The sequence below is a fragment of the Arvicola amphibius genome, chromosome 2 (genome assembly GCF_903992535.2).
Source record: "Arvicola amphibius chromosome 2, mArvAmp1.2, whole genome shotgun sequence".
In the NCBI taxonomy this organism is placed as follows: Eukaryota; Metazoa; Chordata; class Mammalia; order Rodentia; family Cricetidae; genus Arvicola; species Arvicola amphibius.
The window spans coordinates 180,865,612-180,882,659 of record NC_052048.2 but is presented as its reverse complement, the minus strand read 5'-3'; the positions used below and the strand labels follow the sequence as shown (position 1 = coordinate 180,882,659).

At 41.7% G+C, this 17,048-nt stretch overlaps 1 protein-coding gene across 1 annotated transcript in view; it reads right to left on the bottom strand.

Annotated features, from left to right (window-relative positions):
• Nucleotides 1-17,048, bottom strand: part of Exoc4 (exocyst complex component 4) — a 722,780-nt gene that overhangs the window by 154,427 nt on the left and 551,305 nt on the right. The window lies entirely within an intron of this gene.

The following is a 17,048-nucleotide window of genomic DNA, read 5'->3' as shown; positions in this document are numbered from 1 at the left end:
TCACTGAAACAATTAGGAAGTGCAAGTGTGCACAGTCCCTAGACACAGCTGGGGTTCTGGGGCTTTCATTAGGTAAACAACCAGGGGCAGGTGGGGCTAATTGGATTCAACTGTTTTGTGACAGCCAGGGCATGATGCTTACTTTCCCAGACTGAATCTTCCAGACACTTCAAAAGCTAGAAGCCAAGTTAGACAAATGAACCAAGGACAGGTTAGCTAAAATGAAGCTGCCGTGTTAGTCCCGTTTATAGACCAGCAATGCTTGAGCATGCATCAACCAAATGATAAAGATAGTTAGGGATACAGGAAGAGTTAGCATCACGCTGCAGAAGAAAACCAACGGTTCTAAAATATTGGTTACTGACAGATTCTGTGAGTGGAAGTCACTGTTGTCTGCTGAGTATCTACTATTGAGCCTGCCGGGGTCCACTGGATAGCTCCAAGTCCATGGTAACACAGGCCTGGTTAAACTCAGTGGATCGCCAAACAAAACAGACAAACAGGAATGTGAGCAAGAAATTTTGGGGGTGGGGGAGTGGATAGGGATGGAAGAGGGTAGGGGGATAAGTTATCAGTGTGCACTACATATGCACATGAAAGTGGCAAAGAAAAATACAATTAACTGAAAGTAGAGAAGGAGAAAACTAGAAGAGGGAGAAGAAAAGGAGATTGGGAGGAAGATAATAATGGTAATAAATGTAATCATAATAAGGCTAGACCATAGTCGTAAGAAGAGAGAAATATCAGTAGGTCTTCAAGCTCGTCCCAGAGCTGTGGGTGGCGGTGTCTTAGGAAAGTTACTACTCTGTGATGAATCGCCATGACCAGAGCAAGATGGGAAGGACGGGGTTTATTTCACTCACAGTTCCACATCATGGTCCATCATCAAAAGCCACGTGGACAGGAACTCAAGCAGAGCAAAAACCAAGCATGAGCTGATGCTGAGGCCATGGAGGAGTGCTGTTTACTTGTCTTACTTCCCAGAGTTTGTTCAGTCTTTCTTATTGAACCCAAGACCACCAGCCTCGGGGTGGCCTCACCCACAAAGGGCTGGTTCCTCCTACGTCAGTCACTAATTAAGAAAATGTCCTACGGGCTAGCTTACAGCTGGATCTTATGGGAGCATTTTCTCGATTGAGGCTGTACTCAGATAACTCCAGCTTGCGTCAAGTTGACATAAATATAACTGATACAGAGTGCCTACTTCTTCCCAGGAGACACAACCTAAGAAGTATGTGGTGACATTGCATACAGTCCATGGAAACAGTTAAGAGGACTCTAGGGGGGCTAGGGTTTGAGTGTTTGCCAAAGGAAACTGTTGAAGATAATTTAATAATAATCTTCAAAGTGGTAAGTTTGCATGATACTGTTAATAACTGACTGACGTTTTAAGAAAAAGAATTACACTGTAGCTTAGACAGTGGAGCAAAAATTAATGTGAAATGTGCTTCAGATGTCAATGTTCATATTCAAATACATTCTATGTTTGAATATCCTTCAGATGTTTATAGAAAGACAGACATGTAGCCCCCTTTTAAACTTCCCATGTCCTCTCATTGAACTCAGGATAAAATCCAAATCTCTGGTTTTAAGATACTTTATCAAGGGCTCTTAAACCTGGCTATATATTAAAATACCTGAAAAACATTTAAATATATCTATCAGGCTCACAGTCAGAAGCTGGGCCTGGACTGGGAGGAAAACTGCTCACACCATTCTACTGTACAGTCAGAGAAGACCTGGGACTGACTGCTGGCTTACTGCTAGCCCATCTTGTCACACTGGCGTCTGTCTCTGCCTGGAATGTCTTCCCCCTTCTCATCCTTTCCAGCCAAGAGCAAGCATCACAGCCTCAGGGAGGTCTTCCTGTTCCTTGCTTAGAAAACTTGTTTTCCCAGTTAGATAATTCTTATTACTGGAGCCCACTTTTCTTCTCGGTCACTTGATCATTATCTGTCTCCTTCCATTAGAATGGAAAAGCCATGATCGCAAGAACGGGCCTAACAGATTCATTTCTCTAAGTTTGGCCCTCAGTAAACCACTGCATAACCAATTCTTTTATATTGTAAATTGAAAAATTATCATTGTATACCTTCATAGAGTACAAAGTGATACTACGATTTCTGACTATAACATGAAGCAAACTAACATATCCACCATTAGGAAAAATCATTTTCTTGAGGACTTTTCAAACTTAGTCTTAATGACTCTGAGTTGTAATTGTCTACTAGATTCCCCACACTGCACAACACATTTCAACAAGGATGGGGGATGCCTTGCTTTTCCATCTCATCAAGGCTTTGTGCCATTTACCATTACTCCAGCTTCTCCCGCTCCAACCATCTGGTAACCACCACTCCACCCTCTTCCCGTAGACACGAGGAAATGTCTTTGTGTCTTTCTTATTGTACGTAGCACGGTAATTTTTTTTCCTATTTCATCTGTGTTGTCATAAATGACAATTTTTCTTAAAAGCTAAACAGAAACCCTTTGTGGATATGCACCGCATTTTCTTTATCCATTCATATGTTGACGGGCACTTGGGTTGATTCCATAATTTGGCTATGTAAACAGTGTTTTAGTGAACAAGGGACTGCAGACATCTTTTTGGCATGCTAACTTTAATTTGGGGAGTAAACACCCAGAAGTGCTATCTCTAGATATAATTTTATTTGCAGTTTTTTTTTTTTTTTGGAGGGAACGTGTTTTAATTTTGCTGCAATGTCAACACTAATTATACTCTCTGGGTGGTAGGTTTTCTCAACACCCCCACTAGTGATTCATTTTCATCATTTTGGTAACAGCCTTAGTGACAGCTGTGTGGAGATATTCTGTTATTTTAAAATTTGCACTTATTAAATAATTAGTGATGTCCAGTTTTTCTAAACATACCTGTTGGCCATGTATACATCTCCTTTGGAAAAATTCCTATTCAAGCTTCTTAGTAGTTTTTACCTTTTCTTTTGTTGTTAGTGCTGTAGGATGCAAATCCAGGGCCTTAAGTAACCTGAATTATGCACTCAAGTTATATCCTCACCCTCTTCATCCACCGTTAATGGGATTAGTTGTGTTTGTCTGTATGGAGCTAAATTTCCTACCGACTATCTACTAACTACAATTGTAGCTCGCTTCCCCACTCCTTCATTTCAGTGTGTAGACCTTTAGAAATGTATTCCCGTTTATCTTCTTTTTTTCTGCTTTCACTGTCTGTATATTGGAGGTAAAGCTAAAAAATGCCACGGAGCTGTACTGTGTATTCTCTTTGTAGTTTTGGTCTCACGTGAAGGCCTAACTACCTGCACTTCACGGTTGTACGTAATGTGAGATACTGCACCTCCTCTCCTGTGTATGTTTTTCCCCAACTGCAGCTGAAGACAGTCGCATCCTCCCAATATGAATTCTTGGCACTTCTGTCAAAACTCAATTAGCTGTGCATGCATGAGTGCATTTCTGGGTTCTCAATTCTACTCTTCTGGTCAATGAGTCTGTTTTTATGCCGGCACTGTGGTATTTTAATTACTATCACTGTAGCATAGATTGAAATCAGGTAGTGTGATGTTGCCAGTTTTGTTCTTCTAGTTCATGACTGTCTTGGCTGTTTTGGGTTTTACTTTTGTGGTTCTACATGAATTTGATGTTTAAAAATATTTCTATAAAAATATATAGTAGGGATTAAGGAGATGGCTCAGTGGGTAAAAACGCTTGTTCTGCAAACAACATGAGGGCCTAATCCTGAGCCCCCAGCACTTGCATAAAAAAATAACTGTGCATGGATCTGTGGACCCCAAGATAGGGGGACTGAAATAGGTGGGTTCTAAGAACTTGGCCGCTCGCCAGGCTAGCCAAAATGGCATGCTTCAGGTGAGAGACCCTGTCTCCAGGCAAGAGGTGGAGAAAAACAAAGATACAGATATCCTGTTCTACATGCATGAGCATGGATGCATGAACCCACATCCTCATTTGCATATACTAAGGAACAATTCATGAGCGTGCACACACACACACACACACACACACACTGGAATTTCAAAAGGCATTATGTTGAATCTGTACATTACTTTTGGTAGTATGGACATTTTGCTATTTTCACAATATGAATCTTTCTATAAACATGGATTATCACTCCTGTTTTGTGCCTTCTTCCATTTCTTAGATTCACACTATCACATTTATAGTCTTCAGCTCATAGTTTTTTCATCTCCTTGGTTACATTTATTCCTAAGTATTCATTGTAGTCTTTGTAAATGAACTATCCTCCTGATTTACTTTCATTATGCTTACTCTCAGTATAAGGAAGTGGTGTGACTTCTGTCCTCTGCAATCTTACTGTATTTTTATTAGTCCTGGTTGTTTATATTGGTAGAAGCTTTAGAATTTATCATCTATCAGTGCCACAGATCATGCCAAAAAAGCAACAATTTTACTACTTCCTTTCCTTTCCTTCCTTCCCTCCCTCCCTTCCACCTTCTGCCCAGCATCTTGTCCTACCCAGATCTCTGAGGAGGAGATCTGCATTTTCCCCACTGTGCGTCATGTTAACTGGATTTGCTGTGTACAGCTTTAACTGTGCTAAGGTGATTTTCCCCCAAAGCACATTTGTTGTGATTTCCCCAAGAAAGGCCACTGAGTTTTGTCAAACGTTTGCCTTGCATCTAAAGAGGTGATCACACAGCTTCTGTCCTCCACCCTGCTAGTGTCATGCATCACATTATTGATTTGTGGATGCTGATGTGTCTGCATTCCAGGGATGAATCCCACTCAACCACAGGGAATGATCCTCTTAATGTGCTGCTGAATTTGATGTGCTAGTGCTTTGCTGAGAATTTTTTTATCTGTTTGTTTAACAGGCTGGCTTGTGGTTTTCTTCTCATATGTTCCTGCCTGTCTTTGGTATTAGGGCCTCAATAATTGCTGAATAAGTAAAGTAACAGATTGAATAACGGAATGATATATTTGCAGTATAAACACTATGGACATAACAGAAAGCATAAAAGTAACTTTTCTCTGATATCAGCAAACATTAACAATGATATCAATGAATGCAGCAATAAGCAAATGTGTTAACCTAGTAGTTATCAAAGTCTAGGAACTGTTCTAAGTTCTTTACATGTATTAAAGCTTTTTTCTAGTGTGTACATGCATGTACGTATGTGAGCATGGTATGTGTATGTATGTGTATATATGTGTGATATGTCTGTAGTATACATGTATGAGTGAGGCATGCATGTATGTATCCATATATGTGTGTTTTGTGCATGACTACCTGTGTGTATGTATGTGTCATATGCATTAGTGTGATATGCATGTTTACATATATGTGTTTTATATGTATACAAACACATGTCTCTGTATGTGTGAATGTGGTATGTTTGTATGTGTGCACATATGTGTATATTATTTATGTATGCATGTATGTGTGTACATGTTTATGCAAGTGTGGAATCTATGTGTGTATGTATGTTGTGGGAGGTGTTTAGTGTGGTGTATGCTCATTTTTGCTTGTGAGGATGACTGTCTATTATGTACACTCATGGAGGCTTTCTCTCTCATTCTCCCTCATATTCCTTAGAGACAAGGATTCTTATTGAATCTGGATCTAGGCCAATAGCAGGACCCAGAGCTCTTCCTATCTCTGCCCCCTCTTCCTCAGTGCTGGAGTTACAGATGCATGTGTGGCCACGCCTGACTTCTTACTTGGGTGTTGGGTCCTCATGCAAGTCTTTATGCTAGAGTATCAAGCGCTTCTGTCCACTGAGTCATCTCTTCAGGCATGTTCATTCATGATACAACAATCCTGGGTGGTAGGCTAGTTATCTGGTAGCTGAAACACCTGGGCATGGAGGTAAGAGAGTCTGCCCTTGGTCAGTGACTGTTGGCGCAGAGCTAAGGTAGGCCCATGGCTCCTCCTTATTACTGTGTAGTTTCTCTAAGCCTCCTGAAACATGTCTAGGTTGCTCATTACTTCTTTAGTTCCCTTGATTCTTACTTGGGCTTTAAAGTCAGACAGTTAGCTTCTAATGCACGCACTCTGCCTCCTACACTCTGTGCCCTTTGCCACATTATTAACTTTTCTGAACCTCTTTTTTTTTTTTTTTTTCATGGTAAGGTAAGGAGAATCCAATTCAATGGAATCCCTGTGAGTGACTAGCTAAGCTAATGACTTATACAGTCCTCTGCACTGTGTCTATGCACTTTACTGAGTATTTATTTCCACTCAGTCCAGGTTCTTATTACTGGGCATCAAGGTTACTGCAGAATCTAATCATGGCAGGGGAACTAGGCAGGAGAAACGAGGATCACTGCTTCCTACCAAACTTACAGGACACATTATTAGGGAGCAACATCTGTAACAACTGTTTGGGGCCATGAGAGCAGCTGGCATGGAGAGTAAAGTGAAGGGGTTCATCTGATCAACAGCCATGAGTGCCTGGGATATGGAGATGTGTTATGCTAAGTTCTAGAGATGATTACGTGTAAAAAGCCATGGTAACTTCCTTCTAGAAGCTGAGAGTTCAGATACTGATTTCTAGCCAGTAACACACATGGTGATCACTTCTAAAAGTACAATTGCCAAGGCCTAATGCTCAGTGGACCAACTATGGGAAATCTAGTGTCTTAAAATTTCTTCTAACAACTTTGATGTGAGCCCACAGTTGGAGAATAATGTTATGAAAAGAAAAGCATACACATATCAACAACTGGTCAAATAACACACAGAGAAATGTAAGTTGCCCATAGGACAACTTCAGAAGCACATTACAAAAGCTTATCTGACTCATGCTTTCTAATGAAGTAGATACTACATATTTTCTAACATTCATTTGTATATATTTTATATGTAATAAAATGATATGTGGTGTTTTAAATAAATGATGATGCTCCCCATAGGTTCATTTGTTTGAATACTTGGTCTCCAGTTGATGGAACTGTTTGGTAAGGATTAGGGGTTATGGCCTTGTTGTAGGAGGTGTGTCCCATGGGGTGGCCTGTGAGGTTTTAAAAGAGGCATGCCATTCTCCGTGTACCTTCTCTGCCAACTGCTTGTGTTGAGGTGTGAGATGCCAGCTGCTGCTACTATCATGCCTTTGTTCCGGCTATCATGGGTGCTAATACTTTGGAACTGTAAGCACATTTAAATGCTGTCTTTTATAAGCTGTTTTCGTTATGATATTTTATCACAGCAACTGAGAAGTAATTAAAACACCAAGGTCAATGCTGAGTGAACCAAGAAGGTGGGAGAAAAACAGTCGTCCTAGGGAGAGGAGAGCTAGAGCCGGCCGGGTCTCTGAGAGAGAAAAGCAGTCATCCTAGGGAGAGGAGAGCTAGAGCCGGCCGGGTCTCTGAGAGAGAAAAACAGTCGTCCTAGGGAGAGGAGAGTTAGAGCCGGCCGGGTCTCTGAGAGGGCTCCTCTGGCGCGTGACTTTGATTTCTCTCATGCTTACAGTTTATTAGTTTGGCCAATGTTCAAGACAAGCTCAATTGTGTTCTTGGTCATGCATAAAAGGTGCTTCTGGTTATACAAGGGTATTGAAATGTATTTCCTGAGTCTGCAGGCATCCATGAATGTCCAGTTTCTGCCAGTTAACACAACACGACCTTCCGTAGCTGCACTTGGACCATGTCGTCCCCGTCAACCCGTACTAGTCATTTAGTTCTGTTTGACTCCAAATAGGAAAATTTCAGAACTTCCCTTTCCTACCTATCCGCACATCCTGCCCTTGTGTCTGTTTTCTCACTTCCGCCAATGCATCCATCTATCCCTTCTGCTGCACTGCGGGACATTCGCAACCAGCTCAGCAGAAGCTTCCTCATTTATCCAACAAACATGCCGCAGGATCAACAAGGCATCGGACCTGAGTTAGACCCGTTTCTTGCCATCACATTTTATCAAGTGTGCCCCCCTTACTACTCTGAAATAAAATCCAGAGCCCTTTGAATGCAGTCAAGTGCTCTACAGCAATTCCACTGAGCCTCATGCTCAACTTGCAAGTATGTCTTCACGCTTAAGCATAAGTTCCAGTTCCTTTAGGAAGACATAGTGCATGGCTGAAAGGTGAGCTCCCAACTGGTTATAACCCCCAAAAGTATGCTGTCTCTGATATTAATGGAGTCTCCAAGCATATAGCAGAGGTTTACTTGTATTCTCTACCAGGTCCAAAAGATGTGTGTGTGTGTGTGTGTGTGTGTGTGTGTGTGTGTGTATGCATGCGTGCTCTACCAGCCCCTGGAAAATATTAATGAAGTGATACCAAATTAAAATGAAAAGGAACTTTAGAAAATTGTGACTTTCAAGCATTAAATGACTCTTTGGGGACAGATGGAACTGCTGGTTGAATTTCAGGGCAAAGAGGGCAAGCATGGGGAGAGAAGCATGAGGCTTAGAGGTGACGGAGTAATAGACAGACTACTGATTGGGAAAACGGTACATTTCAGACCTCACAACTGAGTTTCCTTGAAGCTCCAACGGGTATGACTAATTAAGCAAAACACTTCGAGCTCTCATTTCCCTTTTAGGGAACATCTGTATCCCAAGCATGTACCATGACATCATTCCAGAGCAGTCTTTCTCTCCAGAGCGTTATGCTCACCCAGGCGAGATGCCTGACCTATCCCCAGGTCTTTAAATTTACAGCTCTGCTCAGGCTCTCCTGACAGACTCAGAAGACAACTAATTCTCAGCAGAGGGCATTGTGAGCTTGGGGATGTGACAGCTTCTGTAAGAGATCTGCTGAGACTCATGTGGGAGAAAGTCAGATTGCAGCTTCCCTGCTTCCTTCCTCTTTCCCTTCCTAGTGTTATATCATTTTGGATCATTTGAATTGTACATGGCTTTCTATTTAAGTCAGTCATTTGCTGGCAGCAAAACTAGAACATTTCCTGTTTTTCCTCTCACTGTAATCAGGATTTGGTTGTCCAAATTAGGACTGCCCTAATTACTCCTCAGCAGGTGCCAATCTGGGGGATAGCAACAGACTAGAAGAGAGGAAGTAAGGACACTTTGCATCTTCAGAGTCACACAAGAAGAAAACACATTTTTTTTCCTAAACTTGAAAAACCCGATTAAGTCACAGAAACACACAGCATGGGGCTGTGTGTGGAGAATGTACACACATGACCATGAATTGCTATAAAACAAGCATAAAGACGGATGAGTTTCTCCTTATTTGCTATCAAAGCTTTACTGATTTGCTTTTCCCAACCCAGAGATGAATTCAAGTTAGACCCATAATTCAGCAGCCATGTACATCACCCCTAGACAATCTTGTGTGCAATAATCTGATAGTTGGAAACAAGAAGTGGACATCATTCTGGAGACGTTGACTGTATATTAAGTGTGTGTGTGTGTGTGTGTGTGTGTGTATTTCCAAAGTGGTTCAGTCTCTTAGACAAAAGAATCAAGATCATTTTTAGAAGTACTATAGGTCAAGAACCTAAAGCAATGGCTGTGTTCTGAAAGAAACAGCACATGGGCTCAATAGGTAAACTGTTTGCTGCCAAGCCTGATGACCTGATGTCTTAGTCAGGGTTTCTATTGCTGTGGTGAAACACCACGACGAAAAAGTAAGTTAGGGTGGAAAGGGTTCATTTGACCTACACTTCCACATCATAGTCCATCGTAAAGGAAGCCAGGACAGGAACTAAAGCAGAGGCCATGGAGGGGGTCCTTCTTACTGGCTTACTCCTCAAGTTTTGCTCAGCCTGCTTTCTTATAGAATACAGGACCACCAGCCCAGGAATGGTACCACCCACGATTGGATGGGTCTTCCACCATCAATCACTAATTAAGAAAATGCCCTACAAGTCCAGATCTTATAGAGGCATGCTCTCCCCTCCCCAGCCCCCCCCCCAACCCTCCTAAAACAGGGTTTCTCTGTGTAACAGACCTGGCTGTCCTGGAACTTGCTTTGTAGAACAGACTGGCCTTAAACTCACAGAGATCCACCTGTCTCTGTGCTGGAACTAAAGGTATACACCATCACGCATGGCTACCAATATTTTTTAATTGAGGTTTCTTCCTTTCACATGACTTTAGCTTGTGTCAAATTGACACAAAACTAGCCAGCATGCCTGAGTTCCAGCTTGGGCACCCACACAGTGGAAGGAAATAACTGATTCCCATAAGCTGTCCTCTGAGCTCGATGTGAGTGTAGTGCTGAGCTATGGGCGTGCTTTTCATCCTGCCTGGCTCCCGCATGGTTAGCTTTTCACCCGAAATAACCACACACAAATTGTATTCTTTTAAACACTGCCTGGCCCATTAATTCCAGCCTCTTTCTCACATCTTGACTAACCCATATCTAATAATCTGTGTAACACCACAAATGGTGTCTTACCGGGAAAGATCCAGCACGTCTGACCTGGTGGCTAGCTTCATCGCGACTCTCTCCCTGAGAAGAGGCATGGTGGTCTGCCCCAGAGAGGAGAGGCGGGGCAATTGTCTGAGCCATCTACCTCACTTCCTTCTTCCTGTTCTGTCTACTCCACCCACCTATGTTCTAACCTATTAGGCCAAGCAGTTTCTTTATTAATTAACCAATGAAATCATCACATAGATAGAAGATATACCTACATCATGTGAGTATCATTGTATGTGCACATGTGCATACTACCCTGCACAATTAATAAATGTAATAAATAGTAGATGGTAAAACAGGTTTCCTTGGAAATAAAAAATACAGATAAATAATCGAATTCCTATCCATAAGAGTCCACAGTGAATGAAACTATTCTTATTAGTCATTTCTGTCTAAAACCAACCACTCTACTGCAGAAGAGATCCCACCCTTAGTTACCTGTCCCCAACACAACTTCCTAGTCTCCCTATGTTTTATGTACTAACAATCTTCTCTCTCTACCAAATGCTTTGCAAATACAGATATGCATGTATTCCTCTTTGTAAATGACACCAAATAAAACAAACTTCCATGTGACCTCAGTTCTCTAGCTACTACCATATTGCTGTTCCCCTCTGTAGTGGCACTAATTATAACTAAATGCCTAGCCCATATTTATAATTTCTACCCCTACATTTTTCTTTCTCACCCATGCCATTCTGGTTTGCACCCTAATGCCCTATAGGAACAGCTCTTGGGATGGTCATCAGAGACCCACCTTGGAAAAGACACTACCCTGTCCATGCTCTGGTTAGACCTCACAGCAGCACCGGGCTCCTCCCTTGGCTTGTTCTTGGCTCCCACATTACATTCTTCTGATTTTCCTGTCTCATTGGTTGTTACGTCTCTGTCTGCTCTGACAGTTACTCCTCATTTTGCAAACTTCTTAGGCCCCCACTTTTGTCATCTGTGCCACAGCTCATCCCAAGGACGTTTCATCAAGTGCCAGAGCTCCAGACACTACTCCTACCACACGCTGGCGGCTGACAGATACCTATCTCCTACCATCGCCATGTGTCCATGTGAATGTCTACTAGAAACTTTAGTCTTCTATAGGAAACCATTCAACAGAACAGCTTAAACTGCCTCTCGGGCCTTCCTTGCCAGGTGAACATGTATGTGTTATGCAGTGTTTCTGGCCGGGGGCCAGCTTCGGTTCAGGAGCAGATTTTACCTCCTCAATATATGACCAACTGTCTAGTTGTCCCCAGATCTGCAATATTTTCCTCCCCAATGGAAATTTATTCTCGATGGAAATTTATTCAGAATTTAAAAGCAAAGGATGGGAGGATTATGGCAACATGCAGAAAACCACCCACATTGGGTTTGCACCCACTGTCTTGGGAAGATGCTGAAGGGAGAGCTGCATCAAGATGTTTAGGTTTAGAACCTGGAAGCAACCTAGATGTCCCTCAACTGAGGAATGGATAAAAAAAATGTGGCAGATTTACACTATGGGATATTACTACTCAGCTGGTTTTTTTTTTTTTTAAATGGTGTATTAGGAATTGGAAGGCAAGTGGATAGAACTAGAAAAATTATCCTGAGGTAAACAAGACTGAGAAAGATAAACATAGTATATACTCATTCATAAGTAGATATTAGCTGTAAAGTAGAAGATAATCATGCTGCAATCTACAGACCCAGAAATGCCAGGAGAAGAAGGAGAGAGTTCATGGGGGCAGGGCACCTAGGTCTCCCTGGGAAGGAGAAATAGAAGAGATTTAGCGAATGAACTGAGGGCAGGTGGGAAGGGGAACATGAGTGATCAGGTTGGGGGATGAGCAGAGGGGGAGAGTACTGGAAGAGACTACTGGAAAGGGGGGGCATTTTGGGGTCAGGTAAAAACTTGTCACAAGGGACTCTCCCAGGAATCTATAAGGATAAACCCAGCCAAGACCCCAGCACTAGCGGCTATGCAGCCTGAACTGAGGTCTTCTGTGGCCATATTGGTGCCCAACCCAACGGTCATGAAGAGGCTGCATCCAGCTCTCACAGAAACTGGACTGATAACCAGGAAGCCTGCATGGGACTGACCTAGGCACGCTGCATATACGTTATAGTCATGTACTTTTGTCTTCTTGTGGGACTCCTAACAGTGGGCAGTGGGTGTCTTCAACCCTTTTACTGGCTTTTGGGACCCTTTTCCTCACACTGGGTCACCTTGCCCAGCCTTAATACAAGGCAGGTGCCTAGTCTTACTGCAACTTGATATGCCATGTTTTGTTGATATCCACGGTAGGCCTGCCCTCTTCTGAGTAGAAATGAAGGGGGAGTAGATGGTAGGGAGGGGGAGGAGAGGAGCAGGGGACACTGTGGACTGATCGTAAAACAAACAAACAAATGAATAAATGAATGAGGTTTAGGCTTAGCTGTACATGCCTACAATCCTCATACTTCTGAGGCGGAAGCAGGAGGATCTTGAGCTCATGGCTAGCTTGGGCTACACAGTAAGTCCCACACCTGCCTCTAAATTAAATGGCAAGTGTCAGGGCAAGAAGCACCTACCAGAAAAATGCTTCTGGAAGAGCAGCAGAGGCCATGAATGTGAGGCCAGGAGCAGTGGTAAAGGCAACTACCACCAAAACAGCCACCACCACCACCAAAGTCACAGCCAAGTAATTTGGATGACATTTCATTTGCCTAAAAACATGTGTTAAAGATTGGCACTTCTGGAACACCACTTCCTTTAGGGAACGAAAGTGAGGGCAGAGAGGCTGTGCAGCTGTCCAAGGTCACATGATGAGTAGGTAAAAATCTGGCATTCACACGGGCTGTATGGCCTGCTTCAGAGCCAAAGTTGGGTTCTAGCTAGAAACACTGTATAACACATACATGTTCACCTGGCAAGGATGGCCCAAGAGGCACCCCTAAATTTTCAACTTAGGCTGTTTTGCTGAATGTTTTCCTCTAAAGAAACTAAACTGAAGGGAGGAATAGAACTTAGAGCAGTAGCTCAGAATTTTTGATGACAGAATGGGGATTCAAAAATATCTCAATAGACCCAGATGAGGAGCTAAAAATAACACTACCCTCAATGGGTGATGTGAGATCTGGCATCTATGTTTAAAAGTTACCACAAATTGTAAAGAGAGAGATGCTTTTACCCTTGTTTCCCCTAAGCCCTCCCTCTACCCTCTCTAGCCAATCAGTGGTCTGGAATCACAAATGGTACCTCTTCTGCCTCCAGGACTGTCCCTTTCTCTCTATTTTCCTCACCTCGTTCCTAACAAGCACTCCCCTACAGCTCTTCCTCCTCTCTCTTCAATCCATCTAAACACGAAGCTGAAGGACGAGCCTCCACAGAGCGGCTCTCTGCACCCGGTCCTCTCCGCGCACCTTCACTGGCTCCTTCGTGCCTATCTCTAAGGCAGGAGTTCCAGAGCTCCCGAAGTCATCCACTTTCGTTCACTTGCTCCTCCTTTTCTACACCTCCTACCTTTCTTCAGCCTCTCGGTCTCAGTCACCCTCATTCCTCATCACTGCAGACCACGCCCTTCTCTAATCCTCTCCTGCACCTATGGCATGGCCCTTCCCTGTTGGGCTGACTGTATCTCCTCTCACGTGACGCTGTGGGTATACATTCTGTTTCTTTGTCACATACTTCAATTTCTCTCATTTCCCTAGACTGCAAGGCTCCTTAAAGGTAGAGTCTGCGGCTGGTTAACTCTTTACACACACATGGGGGAGGAGGGTGTCTTGGTGGATTCTCAGGGAAGCTCTAGCCAATGCTGTGGCAGGATACAAGAACTGGGTTTAGCTGTGGCTCCTAAAGGAGGCACGCGATGGTCTGTTCTATTATGCAGAGCACATCTGGATAACCAGTCCGGGCTAGGGGCAGTCCTTTCTAAGATGGGCTATATGACAATGGAGGATGACTGGGATGGTGGCCAGTTGAAGGGGAGAAAACATTAAAACAAACAAACAAAAACAAAAACAACAAAACCCACAATTCACAACAATAACCATTTTCACAAGTGGGCAAGATTTTCAAACATAAGGAATAAAAATGATTTCACTCTAATAAAAAGGAGTGGACTTGGAGTATGTGTTATAAAAAAAATTGTGGGACCCCAGGGGTCTCTGGATGTTTCTCTACTTCTCGGTTCATGATTCAAGTTGTTGGCTTCACTGGGCATTTCTGCTTTGATATAAAATCATTTTTTTACAGGCTCACAGCAATGAATGAGACCACATTATCTTGGGCTGGAACTGCCAGAAGGGAGTCATTCACTACATAGTTTAATTGTCCAAATTATTTCATTATAGTAACACAAACCTGACTAATGCACAATGGCTTCCAAGCACTTTACACCTTGAGAGGAAATGACGAATAACGTGCCAAGCTCTAGACACTTAAAATTTTTCTGTCCAAATAATTAAAGCAACACTTAACAATGCCTATCAGTAGAATTTAGAATCAAGAGCCAATTATTTTATTATAGGTTATTTATTATAATTTAATTATAAGAAATACTCATCAACATTATTATTGGTGAGAAATTAGTTGGTGTCCCAATCAGATATATGCATATTTCAAAAAAATTACATTTAATGGTGGTTCCATATAAACATAAAATAAACCAGTGTTATTAAAATCTAACTTTAAAATGTCTTCCCTACATAAAAGTGAAGTTTCAGTGTTTAAAACTTTTTATATTTTAATTTGGTAGGTTACACACTGGTACAATCATTTTGGAATTTAAAACACATGAAAACAGAACATCCACAGGATGGGTCATAAGTTCCTATTTCAAACAAATATGTTAGGTCGGTGGATTGAGCAAATTGTATACCCACTAAAATAATCTGTAAAAACTCTAGTCGCCTCTACGCATATTAAAGCTGACATATAGTTTGTTGTGGGTATGAATTTAAATACTTAAAAAACTCAGGACTTTTCACATATCATAAATACATTTGTAAAATAAAATCACTATTTTAAATGTTTCCAAAGGTTAAGAACTGAATTATCACATGATTTCTTTCAGGTGCAGAATCTTTACAATTCAAATCCTGAGAAGTAGAGAGTAAAAAAAGTGGTTACTTGAGCTGCGTGAGGGGCAGGAAAAGAGGGCGCTGGGTCAAGGACACAAACTCCATTAAATATAACACACATTTAAAAATTAACCAGGTATGATGGCTTGTGCCTGTAATGCCAGCAGTCTGGACACAGAAGCAGGTAGATCTCTGAGTTTGATGCCAGAGTGAGTTCTAGGATAGACAGACTACACAGATAAACCCTGTCTTGAAAACCAAAACCAAACCAAACTAAAACAAAACAAAATTCCTCAGTAGATTTTAAATGTTCACATCTCCCACATTAAAGAAGCTATAAGGTGATAGACATATCGCCTAGGTAATGACTGATTTAATCACTATCTATTTAAACAATGAAACAGCTCATTGTCTCCCAAGTAGATTCAATTACTACTTTTCAAGTAAAAATGAAAAATGTACTTAATGGAATCTCAATCTCACAGGGATTTGAATTCTTCCACTGTATATTTATAATATATGATAAATGCTCTCTTTATGGACCCTTTCTCTTTTTTCTTTGAATATCATTTGTATTTTATCTCTTCACTAAGTTTTATTGTAATGGAGTACATTTTTAGCTTGAAACATTTACCTATTATGTTGTAATTTTTGGCAAAGCGAATTTGTATGAACTTGTATTAAAAACAGGAGTTTACATTATCTGTTAACATAAGGATGATGAATTTAATATTTTTGAATTACCATGATAATTATTTAGTATCTAACTGAATATAAAAATATTACTAGTGTATGATATTAATCTAATATGTTGACAGTTTGATGAATACAGAAAGTAAATACTGTTGGGAGCACAACTCAATGGGATTAGGGTTATCTAAAATTTAATTGAGCTTTGAGATGATGGAGAAATAATAGTTCCTGCTGGAATGAGGGAGGTTTGCATTCACGTATATTATATCACTCCTTCAGGTTACTGTTTTTCAACTTTGCTTCCTGACTCACATAGAACGACTCTCAAAACATCTAAATGTCAGATCTTGTCTTCTCAGACCCTCTGTTGGTTTGTGTCCCTCTTTCTGGGTAACACTATCTCCTACTACTTACTACTTTGCACTTGTGCGACCCTTATTGTGTCCCCTCCAAAAACAAGGGCACTACACTAGTGCCCTCTCCTCTACTGCAATGCCTTTATGATTCCCTCCACTTCCATGAATGTCATCGGTCTAGCACATCACCTTCTGCAAAAACATTTCTGTCTATAATCACCTTTTCTGTGTTTTCACACAGATTATGATCGTGTACTGGACTGTCCCTCTCTATCCTTATTTTTTGTTCGTCTTTTAGATTTTTTAAATTTTTTTCATTTATTTTACATATCAACCAGTTTCCTACCCTTCCTCTACTGCTGTCCTCTCTCCAGCTGCTCCTCCTCCACGATGGAAGCAGAGGCAGAAATCCACAGACAACCACTGCACTGAACTCTAAGAATCTTGCTGAAGAAAGGGAAGAAGCTAGGAAGGTCATGATGGAGACACACACAGAGACAGCTGACCTGAGCTCCCGGGAACTCATGGACGCTGAACCAACAGTTAGGAAGTCTGCATGGGACTGACCTAGGCCCTCTGCATGTGTGTGACAACTGTGTAGCTTGGG